Below are 11,304 nucleotides of genomic sequence, written 5' to 3' on the forward strand. Positions count from 1 at the left end.
ATACAAAGGGGACTGTCATCACAATGTACGTTTGCAGTAGGCCTCTCTCTTAGATATCAGCATAATTCAGTTTTTCAAAGAGATGTCACAATGTCACATGAATTTAGTGCCAATAAACGGGATCAGACTGGACTCTGAAGATTGAAATCCTCTGATTATCTACAGGACTGTAGAGTGGAAGTCTGTAGCCATTAACACATGTCAACAAAAATATCCACCCATTTTAAGTTTAAAAACATCTCTGAATCTATTTCTAACTGCATTGCCCCATGCACACACGCTCAGCCAGGTATACCAACCTCTATATCCATTCATTTATTCCCATTCCCCTCTCTGTTTCTTTCCATGATACTCCCATATGCATGGAACTCTCCCCTAAGCCTGATTCACTAAGGGTATGTCGACACTACGGTGGGCCCGAGGGGGGCAACAGAGTTCGTTGCTCGGTGTGCGCCGCACCAATAGACACACCAGGGTGGAGAAGCAAACCAAATTTATTCAAGAGCTCTGAATAGGCACTAGGAGACCAGCATGTCTCAAATCAAGCGCAGCAAATACAAGCAAGTTTCCCATTTTATATTCCAAGCTGTTTGAGTAAGCCTTTGTTCTGTTTCTCCCTTATCCCTCCCTTCCCGACAACGGTTACAGCAGGCAGTACATTGTGGCATGTGAGAAAAGTTCTCGTCCTCATGTTTATCTTTGGCCTTGTAGGTCCATGCACACGCAGTCTTCCCCCCCATCTCTTCCCCGTCCTTATCACTACGTTTGCTAGTGTGAGCGAAACTGCAGCTGTCTGCTAGAAAAACTGACTGTTACATATTCTGCTTTTAGGCTGTCAGCATGTAGGTAGGTTAAGGTTCACAAGATGGAGTTACTGTGGCTCACTTAGACCCAGAGCAGGGGGGTTTCATCAGCACTTATGGCCTTCCATCCCCCCGAGTTACCTGGTAGCTATGCCTAGTGACGTCAACAATTCCCTCCTTTGAGAACACTCAACAAACCTTTGGCAGAGTTTTTTCATACTCTAAAGACAAAATGTGATTAAGCTCCATGCAATTGGGATCATCAATGAGAGGGTATAAAGGAACTTCTGGGGAATGGGAGGTACAAATCTTATGTATGAGCACCTTACAGCAAGCGAGCAAAAGAAAAAGAACAAAGCATATCACAACACCTGTGAGCAAGAGGCGACCAATGCCTGCTTCTAGTCCCCCTAGACCAGGTAACCAACCCCAAAGGGAATCGAGAATAGCAGGTTCCCTTTCCTGGGCCTTCCACTGGTTTAAGGCCTGTTCGGCTGACAAGATGTGCTTGTTAATATCCTGTGAAAACTCTGGGACATAGGTACAACATTCTTCTCCAACAAGGGCACAGACCCCACCCCGTGAGGCTAACAAATAATCAAGGGCCTGATGGTTTTGCAGGGCCAGCAATCGAAGCTGGTACAGCTCGGAGCTTATGCCTTTTTCTATGGCCAGGGTATCATTGGCAAACTGGGTGAGAAATTTAGAAAGTCGCCTGTAGAGTTGGGTTAGCCGTCCCACCCCATAAGTAGGGAGGAATATCATCCCAAACCTGTCTCCCTCCCTGATGGGTTCAATGGTAGCTCTCAAGGGCCGATAGTACCTGGGGCGACCTGAGGGAGCCTGGGTCAGAACACGGAGGGGAGGAGCGAGATCGCCTTTATAATAGCTACCATGCCAACCATGAGGAAGCCATTTGTAGGCACTATTACCACAGACCCAGAATGCTTCACCATTGTTACCTTGTAGTCCCGTAGGGTGGCTTATGGGGAGAGGGCAAAGAATGCAGTGCCGGTTTGCCAACCGGTGGCATTTAGTACAGGAATAGTGATACTTATACCAGGACAAATATAAAATCTACATGTACTAATGCCGGCAAACCAGGTACGATTACTTGTACTGGCTTGCTGAAAACGTATGAGACCAGTGGGTGGAGAGCGTAGACGAATAGTCTGGGGCTTCCGAGTGCTACTATAGTGGGAATTCCAAGAGCCATTGTGTAGGCCATAAGGAGCTTCCGCAGTACAGTTGGATCGCAAACTTAAATTGTCAGAGGTGCTGCTGCTGGTAACCATCCACCTTTGACAAAAGTCTGACCAATTTGGGGGAACTACTCTCCAGGGCAATCCAGCCGAATGGTGGGGAGTCTGGGCACATATCCAACAGTGGGAGAGATTGAACTCATGGGCAAAGGCAATTTTCAGGGCCTCATAGGTACTGGTAGCCATATCTGCAGGGATGGCTCCCCATCCTGCATGCGATGTGGGTGAAACAGTAGGTAACAGAATGATTGCTTCTGTGACAAAAAGGAATGTTGTGAGAGACCCTAAACCTGAACCCATATTGTAATTACAACAACTCAAATGCCCAGAAGATAAGAATTATTGACACCAAACAAATAAAAAAATAAAAGGACCAGGAGCATAGGCTAGGTCGGCCTTCTGTGAATAGATAGAACCAATGCTCAGGGTTCTCGCGGGGAGTGTGCTGTGGCTGTTCAGAGAGATCACCAGACATTCCCAGTGACCCTTACTGTCTTTTGAATAACCGCTTAAGTCCCAAATCGTCGCTGGCAGTCTTTTCTGCAGGCTGGACAGTCCACTGTTCAGGAGTGGGTACTGCTTTCAGTTGAGAGTGATTAATCCAGTTCTTGTGTCCTTCGACCTTTGCTGCCATGTGGGAGACCAGCAGGACGGTGTCGGGTCCCTTCCACTTCTCTTGGAGAGGCTCGTCCTTCCAGGTCCGAACGAGAACGGAGTCACCTGGCTGCAAGGAGTGGACAGGGGCATCCAGCAGAAGAGGCTGTGAATCTTTGGTGTATCTGTGAAGAGAAGAAAGAACAGCAGACAGAGAGCACATGTACTGAGACAAGAAACCACACCCCATTTCCCACTCTCCTGCCAGAACTGGTGTACCGTTCAGAGGCCATGCCCTTCCAAACATAATTTCGAAGGGACTAAGCCCTAACCTGCCCTTGGGGAGAGCACGAATGTGGAGTAACACAAGGGGCAAAGCATCAGGCCACCTAAGGGAGGCCTCCTGACAGACCTTTGAGAGGTGTTGCTTGAGTGTCTGATTTGTGTGTTCCACTACTCCACTGGCTTGTGGTTGCCATGGTGTGTGGAGCTTCCAGGGGATTTGCAAGGCACTTGATTTCTTTTGAACAACTTGAGATGTGAAGTGTGTTCCGTTATCAGATTCCATCCACTGGGGGAGTTCAAAGTGAGGAATGATCTCCTTGACAAACTTAAGAGCCACCATTTTGGCAGTGTTGTTACGACATGGGAAAGCTTCGGGCCATCCGCTGAATCGATCCACCAAGACGAGGAGGTACCTGTCCAGGGAAACTCAGTAAAGTCTATTTGCCACACCAATCCTGGGCCTGGGGTAGGTTCCAGAGTGGCTGGCAACACTGCTACTCCTGGTCGAGGGTTATTCTTTTGGCAGATTAAACATTCAGCCTGTACCTGTGATGCTAGGGGTTTAAGTCCAGAGGTTAGAAAATATTTATTCATAAGCTGGGTAAGAGTCTCTCTGCCTGCGTGGGTCGTTTGATGCAGTTTCTGCAACACTGGTCGGATCAGGCCCTTGGGCAGGAGGATTTTTCCCTCTGTGGAATAAAGCCATCCCTCCTTTTCCTGGAGACTGAGCCTGTCAGCCAGGTTTCTGTCACCATGGGAGTACTGAGGGGCTGCAAGCTCACCTACTGATGGGATGAGGGCATGCATTTGGGCATTCTCCTCTGTTGGTGATTTCAGGGTAGCAGCGCGCTTGGCTTCCCTGTCTACTCTGGCATTGCTCTTGGTTACATCTTGATCTTCCTTTTGATGGGCTCTGCAATGCACCACTGCTATTGTTGAGGGGAGTTGTACCGCTTCTAACAGCCGGACAATTTGAGACCCATGCTTAACTGGGGAGCCTTGGGCTGTTAGCATCCCTCCTTGCTTCCACAGACCAGCGTGAGCATGCAATACCCCAAAAGCATACTTTGAGTCAGTAAAGATATTAACCCGTTTCTTTTGCCAGCTCGAGTGCACGAGTCAGGGCCACTAGTTCAGCAAGCTGGGCAGATGTCCCAGCAGGTAAACTCTCAGCTTCCATGGTATCATGAAGGGTCCCAATAGCATAACCCGCCCTCCTTTGCCCATCCACAAAGGCACTACTGCCATCCGTATACCATTCCAAGTCAGCATTTGGGAGTGGCTGATCTTTTAAATCTGGGCGGCTGGAGTATTGGGCATCTATGATTTCCAGACAGTCATGTTCCTGCTTTTCTGTCTCTGGTAGCAGTGTAGCTGGATTAAGGGAGGGACAGGTTTGCAGGGTAACTTCAAGGTTCTCTAACAGTTTTGCCTGGTACCGAGCAACCCAAGCCTGTGTGAGCCAGAGACCACCCTTAGTGTACAGCAGGGCTTGGACCATATGGGGAATATACACTTGCACAGTTCCTCCCAGTGTCAGTTTTTCAGCTTCCCCAAGCACTAGGGCAGTGGCTGCGACCACCCACAAGCATGCTGGCCACCCCTTTGCAACTTGATCCAGTTGTTTAGAGAAATATGCCACGCGACGTTTCCAGGTGCCTAATAACTGAGTAAGCACTCCCAGGGTTACCCCTTTTCTTTCATGCACATACAGTTGGAACGACTTAGAGACTCAGGGCTGGGGCAGACTCAGGGCTGGGGCTTCCATCAGCTTCCTTTTCAAGATTTTAAATGCCCTGTCTGCTTCTGGGGACCAGTGAAAGGGGTCATGATCCGCTCCCTTAACACATTCATACAGAGGTTTAGCCCATGGTTCATACTCTGGGATCCATATTCTGCAAAAGCCTGACATGCTGTTAATGGGGCAGGTTATAGCCGTGGAACGCCGATTCTGGGTCCAGGAAACAAGCACAGACTGGTGGGACTGCATAGTGTTGCAGGTGTGGGACGATTCCCAGTGGCTGCGAAACTTTCGCCTGCGTAAGGGCACGTTCATGGAACTTTGTGACTTGCTTTCCCCTGCCCTGAAGCGCCAGAATACCAAGATGAGAGCAGCCCTCACAGTTGAGAAGCGAGTGGCAATAGCCCTGTGGAAGCTTGCAAAGCCAGACAGCTACCGGTCAGTCGGGAATCAATTTGGAGTGGGCAAATCTACTGTGGCGGCTGCTGTGATGCAAGTAGCCAAAGCAATCACTGAGCTGCTGCTACGAAAGGTAGTGACTCTGGGAAATGTGCAGGTCATAGTGGATGGCTTTGCTGCAATGGTATTCCCTAACTGTGGTGGGGCGACAGATGGAACCCATATCCCTATCTTGGCACCGGAGCACCAGGGTACCCAGTACATAAACCGCAAGGGGTACTTTTCAATGGTGCTGCAAGCACTTGTGGATCACAAGGGACGTTTCACCAACATCAACGTGGGCTGGCCGGGAAGGGTTCATGACGCTCGCGTCTTCAGGAACACTAATCTGTTTAAACGGCTGCAGCAAGGGACTTACTTCCTGGACCAGAAAATAACTATTGGGGATGTTGAAATGCCTATAGTTATCCTTGGGGACCCAGCCTACCCCTTAATGCCATGGCTCATGAAGCCATACACTGGCAGCCTGGACAGGAGTCAGGAGCTGTTCAACTACAGGCTGAACAAGTGCAGAATGGTGGTAGAATGTGCATTTGGCCATTTGAAAGGTCGCTGGCGCTCGTTACTGACTCGCTCAGACCTCAGCCAAACCAATATCCCCATCGTTATTGCTGCGTGCTCCACAATCTCTCTGAGAGTAAGAGGGAGACTTTTATGGCGGGGTGGGAGGCTGAGGCAAATCGCCTGGCTGCTGATTATGCGCAGCTAGACACCAGGGTGATTAGAAGATCACACCAGGAAGTGCTGCGCATCAGAGAAGCTTTGAAAACCAGTTTCATGACTGGTCAGGCTACGGTGTGAAAGTTCTGTTTGTTGAAAACCCGCCCCCTTGATTGACTCATTCCCTGTAAGCAAACCACCCTCCTCCCTTAAATCACAGCTTGCTTTTAAAGGAAATAAAGTCACTATCATTTAAAAAACATGTATTCTTTATTAATTGATTATAAACATAGGGAGAGAACTGACAAGGTAACCTGGGTGAGGTTTGGGAGGAGGATAGGAGGGAAGTAAAAGGCCACTGAAAAAATTCAATATAATGACAGCCTTTTGGTTGGGCTGTTCATTGGGGTGGAGTGGGAGGGTGCATGGAGCCTCCCCCCCCCCCGTGTTCTTACACGTCTGGGTGAGGAGGATATGGAACATGGTGAGGGGGGAGGGAGGTTATACAGCTGCTGCAGTGGCAGTCTGTTATCCTGCTGCCATTCCTGAAGCTCCACCAGATGCTGGAGCATGTCCATTTGATCACGCAGCAGCCCCAGCGTTGCAGCCTGCCACCTCTCATCTCGAGCGTCCCTCATGACCTCACGTTCACTGGCATCTTTCCTGTATTTAGATACCGTGTCCTTCCACTCATTCAAATGAGCTCTTTCATTGCGGGTGCGTTCCATTATTTCCGAGAACATCTTGTCTCGTGTCCTCTTTCTCCGCCGCCTTATCTGAGATAGCCTTCGGGACGGAGGAGGGAGGCTTGAAAAATTTGCAGCTGCTGGAGGGAGGGTTGAAAAAAAGGAGAGAAGTTTTTAAAACTATACATTTTACAGAACAATGCTTATACTCTTTCATGGTGAACAACACTATTCACATTACACAGCACATGTGATTTCAGTACAAGGTCGCATTTTCCATCTTAATATTGAGTGCCTGTGGCTTTGGTGTTAGAGATCACAGACGCAGGTCCGGGCAACAGAATTCAGCTTGCATGCGGCCATGGTAAGCCATTGTCTTTTGGCTTCTGCACCCTCCTTTCCCACATACCAAGCAAAGCCCATTGACTGCTGCGGTTTTCCTGTTAACCTTCAGCAGCAGAAAACAAACTAACCTCCCACCCCCATCCAATTCTCTGGGATGATCGCTTTATCCCTCCCTCCACTGCGTGGCTGGTATCAGGGAAGATCCTTGCTAGCCAAACACGAAAAGCTCAGGGCCAATTCCCCCCCCCCCCCCACGTCCTGTGCTTGGCTAACTGCAGGGAAGGATTTCTTTTCAGCCGCAGGCAAACAGCCCAGTAGGAACGGCCACCTCTGTCCCCTTAATTAAATTCCCATATTTCAATCAGGTTACCATGAGCGATATCACTCTCCTGAGGATTACACAGCGAGATAAAGAACGGATGTTGCTTGAATGCCAGCAAACACCAGGACCATACGCTGCCAGGCTTTGTCATGCAATGATACCAGATTACTTGCTACTAGCATCGCGTGGGCAAGTGTCCTACCTTGGAGGATGGAATAAGGCTGCACTGCCCAGAAACCTTGTGGAAAGGCTTTTGGAGTACCTCCAGGAGAGCTTCATGGAGATGTCCCTGGAGGATTTCCGCTCCATCCCCAGACACGTTAACAGACTTTTCCAGTAGCTGTACTGGCCGCGAATGCATCCCAAGTCCTCAGGGCAAAGTAATCATTAAAAAACGCTTGCTTTTAAAACAAGTTTTATATTTTAAAAGGTAAACTCACCTGAGGTCCCTTCCACTGGGTCATGGTCTTGGATACTGGCTTGGGAGGGTTGGGAGGATACTTCAGTCAGGCTGAGAAAAAGATCCTGGCTGTTGGGAAGAACGGAGTACTGTGTGCTCTCCACAAGCTCGTCGTCCTCCTCCTCCTCCTCTTCCCCGTCCGCAGAATCCTCTGGTGTAGCTGATGAGATTACCCCCGCCTCGGAATCCACGGTCAGAGGTGGAGTAGTGGGGGCGGCCCCCCCCTAGAACTGCATGCAGCTCGGCGTAGAAGCGGCATGTCCGCGGCTCTGACCTGGAGCAACCATTTGCCTCCTTTGTTTTTTGATAGGCTTGTCTGAGCTCCTTGACTTTCACGCGGCACTGATATGAGTCCCTATTGTGGCCTCTCTCCATCATGCCCTTGGAGTTTTTTTAAAAAGTTTTGGCATTTCGTCTTTTCGAATGAAGTTCTGCTAGCACTGAATCCTCTCCCCATATAGCGATCAGATCCAGTACCTCCTTTACGGTCCATGCTGGTGCTCTTTTTCAATTATTGGCCTGCATGGTTACCTGTGCTGATGAGTTCTCTGTGGTCACCTGTGGTCTCCTGTGCTGGGCAAACAGGAAATGAAATTCAAATGTTCGCGGGGCTTTTCCTGTCTACCTGGCCAGTGCATCAGAGTTCAGATTGCTGTCCAGAGCAGTCACAATGGTGCACTGTGGGATAGCTCCCGGAGGCCAATACCATCGAATTGCCGCCACACTAACCCTAATTCGAAATGACAATATCGATTTTGGCGCTACTCCGCTCGTCGGGGTGGAGTGCAGAAATCGATTTTAAGAGCCCTTTATTTAGAAATAAATGGCTTCGTTGTGTGGATGGGTGCAGGGTTAATTCGATTTAACGCTGCTAAATCCGAATTAAAGTCATAGTGTAGACCAGGCCTGTGATACCACCATCGCAGCATTTTAATCCCTCATTAATACTCCTTTCCTCCGCAATGGCCACAAGACGTGACTCAAAACAGATATTTAAAAAACAACAAAGAGTCCCATGGCACCTTATAGACTAACAAATGTATTGGACAGAGCAGTGCACAGGCTATGACGAAGTGGGTATTCACCCATGAAAGCTTATGCTCTAGTACATTTGATAGTCTATAAAGTGCCACAGGACTCTTTGTTGCTTTTTACAGGACCAGATTAACACGGCTACCCCTCTGATACAAAACAGATATTAACACTCAACAAAATAACTCTGCTATTCCTTCCTCCCAACTTCTGCTATGTTCAGGGTTCCATTGCTGTCTATAGCTTGTAAGATCTTTAGGGCCGGGATTTTCTTCATTTTGTGTCCTGAGCAGGGCTAAGCACATTGCTGGTGCTTTATTATCCCAACTATTTGTTATTTGTATTGCAGCAGTGTCTAGAGGCCCCAGTCAGAGCCCCTTTGTGGTAGGTACTGCACAAACACTTACCAAAAAGTCAGTCTTTGTCCCAAGGACCTTATGATCCAATTTAAGATGAGAGGCAACAAGTGGGTAGTAATAATATAGAATAATAATAGAATCTTCCTCTGGGTCTGTCCATGTGACTGTCCGGGTTTCAAGCCTGTATTGTGATCCATGTGGGAACAGAAATCTAGCTGCACAGATCACAATGCAGGACCGGGACCTTTAGTTATTGCATCTCTTTCTCTGTAATTTGTAGACCATTGAATACACAGTTGGCACTTAAACAGTAGCCTTGCCCTACATAGCCCTGCCAACCAAGCTCAGCTATAATTTGGAGGAAGCACCTCCAAAGGAGACATGATGGTTCAGTCTCAGTGTCCATTCCATTTTTGGCCTCTTTTTTCTGAGACTGCAAATTGTGAGGTGATGGTAGTCTCTGTGGTGTAGGTCCTTGTCCACTGGGAAGTGGACTGAGACCACCAAACCTCTTTCACAGAGACCACCTCAATCCAATGTGTAAATTACACTCAAAAACATGGAAAATAAAAGTAGACGTTCCCCACAATCCTTGCATGCAAAGGATATAGAGAAGAACTCAATACACTCTCATGCATGCCCACTCCTTTTGGTTTGAGCTCAACGGGGTGTGTGGGGCCTAGGGCCTGGTGGAGCGCCCCAATTTTTGGTGCTACATGATCTAGATCAGGGGTGTCAAACTCAATTGCACAGGGGGCCAAAACTCAAAACTCGCGGGCCGAACAGTATAACCATTTATTTAACAGGCTAAATATTTATGTTTTTTAACCATTAATATGAACCAAAATACAGGATATCATTCCAAAATAAATACATTTCAACTTAAAATATTTTGCTCTTCATAAAAAAATATCCTGTCAATACAATACATTCAAAATCTGTACATGCTGGAATATTAAAAAATCTGAAAATATAAATAAAAAATTGAATTTAAAGCAAAAGTATAATCATAACAAATCATAACATTCCATTTTCTTGTCCTATTTAGTCAGAGCCTGATACTTGGAGTCTTTTCTTTGCAACAAGTTCGTTTATGTTTGGGGTTAGGTTCTGTGTTGTGAAGATTCTCAGGATCGATTGCAGGTGTTCATCAGTGAGGCGACTCCTGTGTGACGTTTTGTTAATTTTCATCACAGAGAACAGCTGCTCGCACAGATATGTGCTGCCAAACATGAACAGGATTCGAGCCGCATGTTGGCGGAGCTGCGGCATCGCTTCAGGAATGAAGCGAGTGAACTGTGCTGGCCCCGCAGTGTCGTACTTTGCCTTCAGTGTCCCGTTACATTGCAGTTCTATCAGCTCCATCTGCATTTCTACAGGTGCGGTTTCCACATCGACTGCAAATGGGTTGCGAAGCAGCTCGAAGTTACTTTTCTGTGCCTCAAAGTCACTGAAGCGCCGTGCGAACTCAGTGCGCGGCGCGCTGAGTTTTTCAGCAAAGGTGGCATTTGGGAAAACTGTGGCACTTTCTTGGTTCCGTATTACTTGGCAACAGGGAAAGTGAGACAAGTTGCATTGGTGCATTTGTGTCTCCCATAAGCGCAGCTTCGCTTGAAATGCCTTCACTGCATCATGCATATCGGTTATTATGTGCTCCCGTCCCTGGAGTTGAAGGTTTAAAGCGCTAAGATGCGACGTTATGTCAGCCAGGAACGCCAACTCACATTTCCACTTTTCATCCCGCAGAACTGTGCAGTCTTTCCCCTTACTGTCCATGAACTGGCAGATTTCCTCTCGCAGCTCAAAGTGTCTTTTGAGAACTTTTCCCCGACTTAGCCACCGGACCTCCGTATGATATGGCATATCGCCAAACTCGCTATCTATTTCCCGCAGAAAAGACTGGAATTGGCGGTGATTTAAACCGTGGGCTCTGATAAAGTTGACGGTTTGTGTTACAGTGTTCATCACATGATCCATTTTTAGGACTTTAGCACTCAGCGATTCCTGGTGTATGATGCAGTGATACACTGTCAACTCACCGGCACAGTTCTCCTCCCGCATCTTTGAGCGCATCCTTCCCACCAGTCCATTTTTTTCACCACACATAGCAGGTGCGCCATCTGTTGTAAGTCCAACGAGTTTTTCCCACGGCAGTTTCATGTCGGTTACACTTTGAAATACATTTCCAAAGATGTCTTCTCCTTTCGTTGTCCCGTGCATCGATTTAATGTCCAGTATTTCCTCTGTTACGCACAAATTGGAATCCACACCACGGATAAATATCGCCAGCTGTGCA

General features: G+C 47.9%; 1 long non-coding RNA gene across 1 annotated transcript; it reads right to left on the minus strand.

The window, feature by feature from the left end:
* Positions 1 to 476: 476 nt before the first annotated feature.
* On the minus strand, positions 477 to 9,729 carry LOC135984256 (uncharacterized). The gene is made up of 2 exons (XR_010602177.1): positions 7,598 to 9,729; positions 477 to 6,630 (listed from the first exon to the last, which is right to left on the minus strand). It is a non-coding gene; the product is annotated as an uncharacterized LOC135984256 (long non-coding RNA).
* Positions 9,730 to 11,304: the final 1,575 nt, after the last annotated feature.

Source organism: Chrysemys picta, chromosome 6 (genome assembly GCF_011386835.1).
Source record: "Chrysemys picta bellii isolate R12L10 chromosome 6, ASM1138683v2, whole genome shotgun sequence".
Taxonomy (NCBI): Eukaryota; Metazoa; Chordata; order Testudines; family Emydidae; genus Chrysemys; species Chrysemys picta.